The following is a 7,519-nucleotide window of genomic DNA, read 5'->3' as shown; positions in this document are numbered from 1 at the left end:
AGAAACATATAAGGCCCACAAATTTCTGGCATAATAGAGTTCCATAGCCATGACATAATCATGGAGTCTTCTTCATCCCAAAGTGTAAACTTTGGGTCTTCTGGACTAGGAGGATTGTCCATCAAATAATTAATCTTTCCCTTTACTTTTAGAAAAGTTTTTACTATATGTGACCACTTTAGATAGTTTCTTCCATTCAGTCTATAGGATGACTGTAAACTTTGGAATTCCCCTGATATTTGAGTTTCTTTTATAGTGTTTTCAGACATGTTTTTTCAGATCTGGACAGGTCTGGTAGAGCAAGTGACTAGAATTGTCAGGACAGATGGGAATGGGAGAGGAGGAATCCTAGATTTAGACTCTGATGTAGAGAGAGATAGGCTAAAAATATAGTCTAGGTTTAGGCTCTGATACCACATGGAGAGTTGTTAAATTCTGACTTATCACTTTATTTCATAATGAATTGTTAAATATATACAACATCTACATATCTATATTAGGACAGCTATTAACTACACATAAATAAGTATTATTGCTAGGTTCTAATTTATAAGAAAGGATATCTGACTTTGTGTTTTTACTCCCAACAAATCAGCTTCAAATCTGCCTTAATTACTTCAGAATCTTCAACAATATTCATAACTTTATACTGTCTTTTAGTTCCTTAATACAATACTCTTATTTAAAAAAAAAATGTAGGTGGTATGCAATGCTTATGATACCATTGACACGACGAAAAGATTGATGTCGTCAAGGTTAGAGGTTCCACTAATGGTATATCAAACAAGTATAGTATAAACTCTTATTATTGAATTGGAAACCACACACAAAGGAGGTTCCAATCAGATTATATATTGTTAACATGATTACATTAGTCATCTTATTCAATTAATGCTAATACTTGTAAATCTCGTCAAGCATTCATGATTATAACTTATGTTAACAACAAATCAAGTTCCTTTCATAGCTCAGGTGTCGGTTATACCATACATTATGGGCTATGAAAGTGCCAAGCATTTGTTGTACCAAGTGTTATACAACATAAATCAAGATTAGTCATTTAACAAGCAAAGTATTAAAGAGTGAACAAGATAGCAAATATAAAACATGTTAGTATCAAACATTAAAGTCCATATTAAGTTTACATTATACTTATTCTTACACCATTAGTGTAACCTTTTCACCTTGACATAATTAACTTAGCTAGACATAATGAAAGAAAGCAAAATAGATAAACAAAATAAGAACATAAAAGTTAACTAAGTAAAGGAAAGGAAATGAAAGGCATAAACTTAATATTAATGAAAACAAAGCATAAAAAATACAAAGAGAGAAAGGAAGAGCATGATCTTGATCTGAACACCAAGATGCCTAAATGCATGGCAAATGCCTCCTTTTATAGGCCAAAATTGGGAACTATTGATTTGATGACTAATTGATAAGTGGGTGACCAACTTTTGACTTGGTGACAATCCTTATCTTCTCTTGTCTGCCCAAAACGTCATTGATAACGTCAAAATTGGAGCCAGTTGTAAACATGAAAGTTGTAGGCAATTGTCTCAGCTTTCTTGTGTAAAAATTTCAGCTCATTTGGACTTCTAGAACTCCAGATATGGCCAAAATACCGAACAGTGCTCGGGCTGGAAGACAGATTCGGGCTTCTTTGTTGTTGCTACAATTTGGACTTGATAATGGCCTTTTTAGATCTTGGGCTCCATATGAAAGTTGTAGGCCTATGTCTTACCTTTCTATCCATATAAATTGGACCTAAATCTGAGATCTGTAGCTCCAGATATGACCCAATTACCGAACAGTGTTCCGGTTTGGATTGCACCGACATCTCTTTTCTAAGTTTGGCCATCTCTTTATCCTTGCAATTTAAGTTCTTCAAGTCATCAATCAATCCTTTCATTTATGTGATAGGCCTGCATTAAAAATAGACATTTACCACAATTTATAGGTATCTTATATTATTAGATACAATATTATGAAACATATTTTAGTTAAGGAGTTATTGATACTTCAAGTGCAAAATGATGATATAAAACTATGATAAAAATGCACTTTTAAGTACTAATCAACCATGTTGGAACATTTGTATTCCAACACACTGGAAAACTTTAAAACTAGTCTGGAACAGTTACTGAACGGAGGAGAAGGATTTGTTGCTTCTGCTCTTACCTGTACTCAATCTTGCTTCCTTCAATTTGATAAAGGATGTGAAGGTATTTTGACTCCAACTAGCAAAAATATTTTATTCTGTGGCATTATTCAACTCTTTTGAATTGAGTTAGATTCTTAAGAGTTGGTATTTGTAGTTTGTGCTTTAGACACAACAAACATCGCTTGGCATAAATTTTTTTTTTTTTTTTTTTTTTTGCTCGGCAATGAATCAAATTTTAACTTTTTCCTAGAATGCCAAGCTTTAAAACTCTTTTACTTTTCTATAATTATTCATTTTTACAAATTTTTGCTTTGACTTGGATATGGAAAGCATCGCCCCAAATGATAATTGGTTGAATCTGAATGGCGTAGGCCACATTTGATGACAGTTATAGCATAAATGCAGGTTTGGCTCAATGAATGTGTGCACAGGTTACGTTTTAAAGCCTTGCTGTTTTCTGTGGAAATAATCTGAAATGTCTGCAATTTCTGTTTGTATGATTTTGGTAAGGGTCTTTGCAACTAGTCCTCTGTATCCGAACTCTCAATCTTTTCAAGTTATTTTAGTTTTCACAGAAACTAACTAAATGATACTTCATCTAAGAAATTCTTTGGCTAAGATAAACGGCAGAAAAAAGCAATTTAATGGGCAAAGCAAAGGGCATCACTGCAACTTACTGAAGCTGTTGCTGCTATTAGAATTCATCCTGCTATGGTGTTAAAATCGCTTACATATGCTTGGTGTTCTGTGTGATCAACTAATTTTGCTTCCTGAATTTGGTGAAATACTTCATCATCCTGTCTCAGATGCTTTCATAAGACTGAGTGAGTGGAATGTTTCAGGAGTCAGGGAAAAACTTAGTCGCCATATGCTGTCAGAAATAATGGCAAAATATGTGGTAATTTCCTCGGTTGATAATGCAATCCGTTACTGCTCTTTAATCTAAGCATATCACTCTGCTCAATAAAACAACCCAATCTTATAATGTTATTCCAATGCAGAAACAATTCACTGATGTGCTTGCTGATGAAGTACAATCCTTATTTGAAGCTGGTGAGGTAGATAGATGGGTGTCAGTAAGAAATCTTCTTGCGAGCAAGACTGACGTTGCTGAATCAGAACTTTCAAATGCTCACGTTGATTTCGAGTTGCCCAGATCCGAAATTGACAGAAGATTGGGATATTTGAAGGAAAATGCAAGAAGTGTGGTGGAGAGAAAGGCAAGAGAATCTGCAGCTACAGGAAGAGTTTTGATGCGCATGCAGGATAGGTGGAGTGCCTTCTTAATTGTTGCTCCTTTTCTTCTTCTTTCAATTGTTTTTCTTTGTCCATTTATTTTTTTCTGTTCATTAAAGCTTTGGATCGTATCCCAGGTTCGCAGAGGTTTTCAATCATGATGAAAACTCAAAGTCAGGGGCTTGGACTACGGAATAAAACATTGAAGAAATTGAAAGGAATGCGCTTTCAGCGGTAATATGCCTACATTTTGTAATGATTGGTTGCTAGCATGTTTAATTGTTTGCACAGATCAAAACACCAAAACAAGTGAATTGTTATATTATAGAAAACAAAAATCACCAACAAGAAAGGCATTCGATCTTGAAGGGACAAAACTAAGAGAAATACACACTCGATCTTGAAAGCAAAACTCAATTTCTTTTATTTAATCATTCAACCACTCTATAACTATTGTCTATATATGTGCTTATTCATATGCGTGAAGCCAATTTAAAAAAATAGTATGAAATAGGAAAACCTAACAAGTTATAATTTAACAAGGAAGCTAAAATCCTAATTTAACTACTAAATAATAAAACTAATATTTTAAAATGAAAAAACCTAGAATAATCATACAATATTAAAACTTCAAAATAAATAAAAACCAATATCCATTGTTGCTCTTCATTCTCCATCAACTTTTGAGTGGTAGCTAAATGTGTCCTGGTTATTTTGTTGCAGCCTTTGAAAATCCTAGAAATCATGGCGGCCATTCGCTTGGATCAGACAACAGATCAGATCGAGCATGTACTCTTTTCCTCTCTCATGGATGGAAATGGTGCTCTCCAGCTTCAGGAGCTCCTCCTGACCTCCTTGCCTCTAACGCATGGGAAGAGGTAATAGTTGGTGTGTACAAATATCATTATATTTACATTTATCCATTAAAACACACACACATGTATCTATCAAAGTGGTTTCTGATAGGAATCAAATGTGAGGCAGGTTTCTCCAAACGCTACACTTCTTACACCAGTGGAGTGTAAGTCATTATGGATGCAGTTCAAAGCAGACATAAAGTATATAATGAACCAGGCTACATCTGCTCAGGTACCTTATCTTGTATATTGCTTTGTATTTTTTTAATAAACTTGTCTGTTAGAACATTTTCAGTTTATGCCAATAAGTTCCTATGCTTTCTAAACCTGGAACGGAAACTAATATCTATATGGAATGCACCAGCACAGTTTTTAAGAAGTGCATAATATGTTTTAATTGCCAACCGAAGTTCCTTCTGGTGGAATCTAACTAGCACTCAAACATGTCATACTTGGTGTTTTCCTCGGGGCACTCTTAGGCAAGCTAAAAGGGCTTTTAAAATAGTTGTAGGGGTTGTGGTGGTGGTGGGGACAGCAGTGGTGGCAGCAGTCGGGGCACCTACAGCCATGGGGATAGCTGCAAGGCCAGAGGTGGGAGCAGTGATGAAGGCAGTAGGGCCAGAGTTGGCAGCTGTTATGAAAGACATAGGGCCGGGGGTGTTGAAAGATATAGGGCCAGAGGTGGCTGGGGCGGTGAGATCTTTAGGACCGCAAACAGTGACAGCGGTGATTGAGATGATGACAGTTTGCAAGGCCGGCCCAGCAATAGGCGTGCTGTTCTTAGGTTAAAGACCCGTACTTTGCACGGTTGATGTGTGTCCCTAATCTTAATGCAGCATGCTATGGTAAATCATGCGAAAGATCATTGTAATATTTTTTAGATTAACATGAATATCTATATCTAGTTTATACACACCACAATTAATTTTATGGATTCTAAATTTAATGATTATGTAAACTTTTAGTAGCTATTATATAAACAATTAAATATTTGAACCTGAAATTACAGAAAAAATAAATTTTTTAATTCTAAATTTTTACTGCTCAACACCTAAATAATTAAAATCATTATAATTTGATTGCCCCGTTGAGATTATTGAACTTGTTATAAACCCACCAATCCATAGTATACTTGGAAGATTATTGATCATCAGTTTCTATAATGACAGTCCAATTTACAGAAATATAATACTTCCCATCCACGATGCATGGAGATTTTCTCACACAGCCACTCCATATGCAGAAGCGAACTCTCTTATTTTTACCTTTCCATCTTAAGGGTGAAATGTGCATCCTGACATGGTTCACCTGTGTCATGAACAAGAATACTAGAACTGTTAATTTTTTATATGCACCACAAAATACAGAGATTAAGCAAATATCTTGGAAAACCACAGCTTCAGTAGGTCTACATGTGGGAGTAAATATGTGGGAGTAAATGTTCCAAAATACCAGAACCAAAAGGAGGAACTCAAGTTGTCATCACTGATCACCGCTTGTTTAGTAGAACCAAAAGGATTGACAAATCCAGACCCCTAAACCCATGCATTGTAGCTGTTGCAGACGTGTGGGAACTCAGTTCTAAATGTCGAGCTGCGTATACACAACATGATAGAAAGAAGAAGTAAATTATGAACTACATGAAACCCTATTGAAGAGACAAAATGAGAATGTTATAACGATAATTCATGAAAAAAGTGACAGATTCAAGATGACTAGCGGGAAATGCAGAACCACAGAAGGCGAATAAAAAGGCGATGGCTTAGTCGAAGTCAATAGCATGAAGTAATAAATCAATAGCTGAGAAAAAGAATCTTAGCAGTATTACACCATTGTTACATGTATGCCGTTTTCTTGCAACATATTTCTTACAAATGCATGCGCATTTCTCACTGGTGGTCAAAGAAGGAGGCCAAACAATCTGCCCAGAAAGTATAGGGTGTAGCGTGTTCCATACAAATCGCATAAAAAACATAATTTCTTCAAAAGATAGAGCGTGACTCTTTTTTTTATACCGACAGCTCTTGACAATCTGTTTTTTTTTTTTACAAAAAGAAACACAATCTGCATAAAATTACCTTGATTTTTTTTATACCAACAGCTCTTGACAATCTGTTTTTTTTTTACAAAAGGAAACACAATCTGCATAAAATTACCTTGAAATTTATTCAATTGCAAAAATGCTTACTATAACCAATAAAACCATAAATTATAAATCCAGTCATTTTATATATTTTTTGTGAAGAAAAAATATTATTTGTTAGAGTAGGTTTTGCTCTTAAAACACAACATAAATCCATTTGAAATAAAAACTAACATGCTTTGAATGGGAGAAAAAAAAACACAATACTATTACAATTTTTAAGATGTAATAAATGAATATTTTTAAATATTAATTCAATCAAAATCAAGTGAACAAAATAAAAAATCACTAAATCACTAGTTTGAATCTCACAAATTTTAAAGATCATTATAAACTTATATAATCATTAATTTCAAGATTTATGGGATTAGTCAAATTACATATAAATTACCTCAAAGATTCCATTAATTAAAAAAAAGTTAAAGAATTCATAAAATTCTTATTGAGGTGAAAGCTTAGTGAATTAATATTTTTATAGAAAGAAAAACTATTTAATATTATTATGTAAATTAATTTGAAACAAAAGTAAACCAACCCTAATGATTTTTGTTTAATAAAATAGTTGAATATAATCACATTACTTAGACAATATTATATACAAATTCAAAAAGATCGAGAGATTTAGTAACATTTAACATGGGATGGCTACACCAAAAAGGAAAAAAAAAATAAAAAAACCCCATAAAACCACACATATAAGATTATTTCACTTTCTCTGTGGAAGACACACATAAGATTATTTCACTTTCTCTGTGGAAGATTTATTATACGTATAGATAGATGAAGAAAAAATAATGACATGAATGATTCATTTCTTACTGAATTAGAGATGAAGAAACTGCAAAATGTTTCAAATCTATTGTTAGTTATTTCGTAGTGAAGACCAAATTGAATCCTTTGAAACCAAAAGGGGTGATATTAAGAAGATTCAAAATAGAGGTGTAAAATTGAAGCATTGATAAATCTACAAGGATGAAAATATAGTTTACCCGAAAATCAATCTTCTTGACCAGACAGGGAGGAATCAGAACATAATTAATTTAATTAGCGTTAAATCCACGTTTCACTGATCATCGTAAAATAAATAAATAAATTCAAAACAATTTTTTAATAAAAAAC

The 7,519-nt window shown here is 33.5% G+C and overlaps 1 pseudogene; it reads left to right on the top strand.

Annotated features, from left to right (window-relative positions):
- LOC105110284 (protein ROOT HAIR DEFECTIVE 3 homolog 2-like) overlaps positions 1 to 5,194 on the top strand; it is a 14,330-nt pseudogene extending 9,136 nt beyond the window's left edge.
- Positions 5,195 to 7,519: the final 2,325 nt, after the last annotated feature.

The sequence above is a fragment of the Populus euphratica genome, unplaced genomic scaffold (genome assembly GCF_000495115.2).
Source record: "Populus euphratica unplaced genomic scaffold, PopEup_1.0 scaffold246.1, whole genome shotgun sequence".
Lineage (NCBI taxonomy): Eukaryota > Viridiplantae > Streptophyta > Magnoliopsida > Malpighiales > Salicaceae > Populus > Populus euphratica.
The sequence above is the reverse complement of the archived record's forward strand: the minus strand, read 5'-3'. Positions and strand labels throughout refer to the sequence as shown.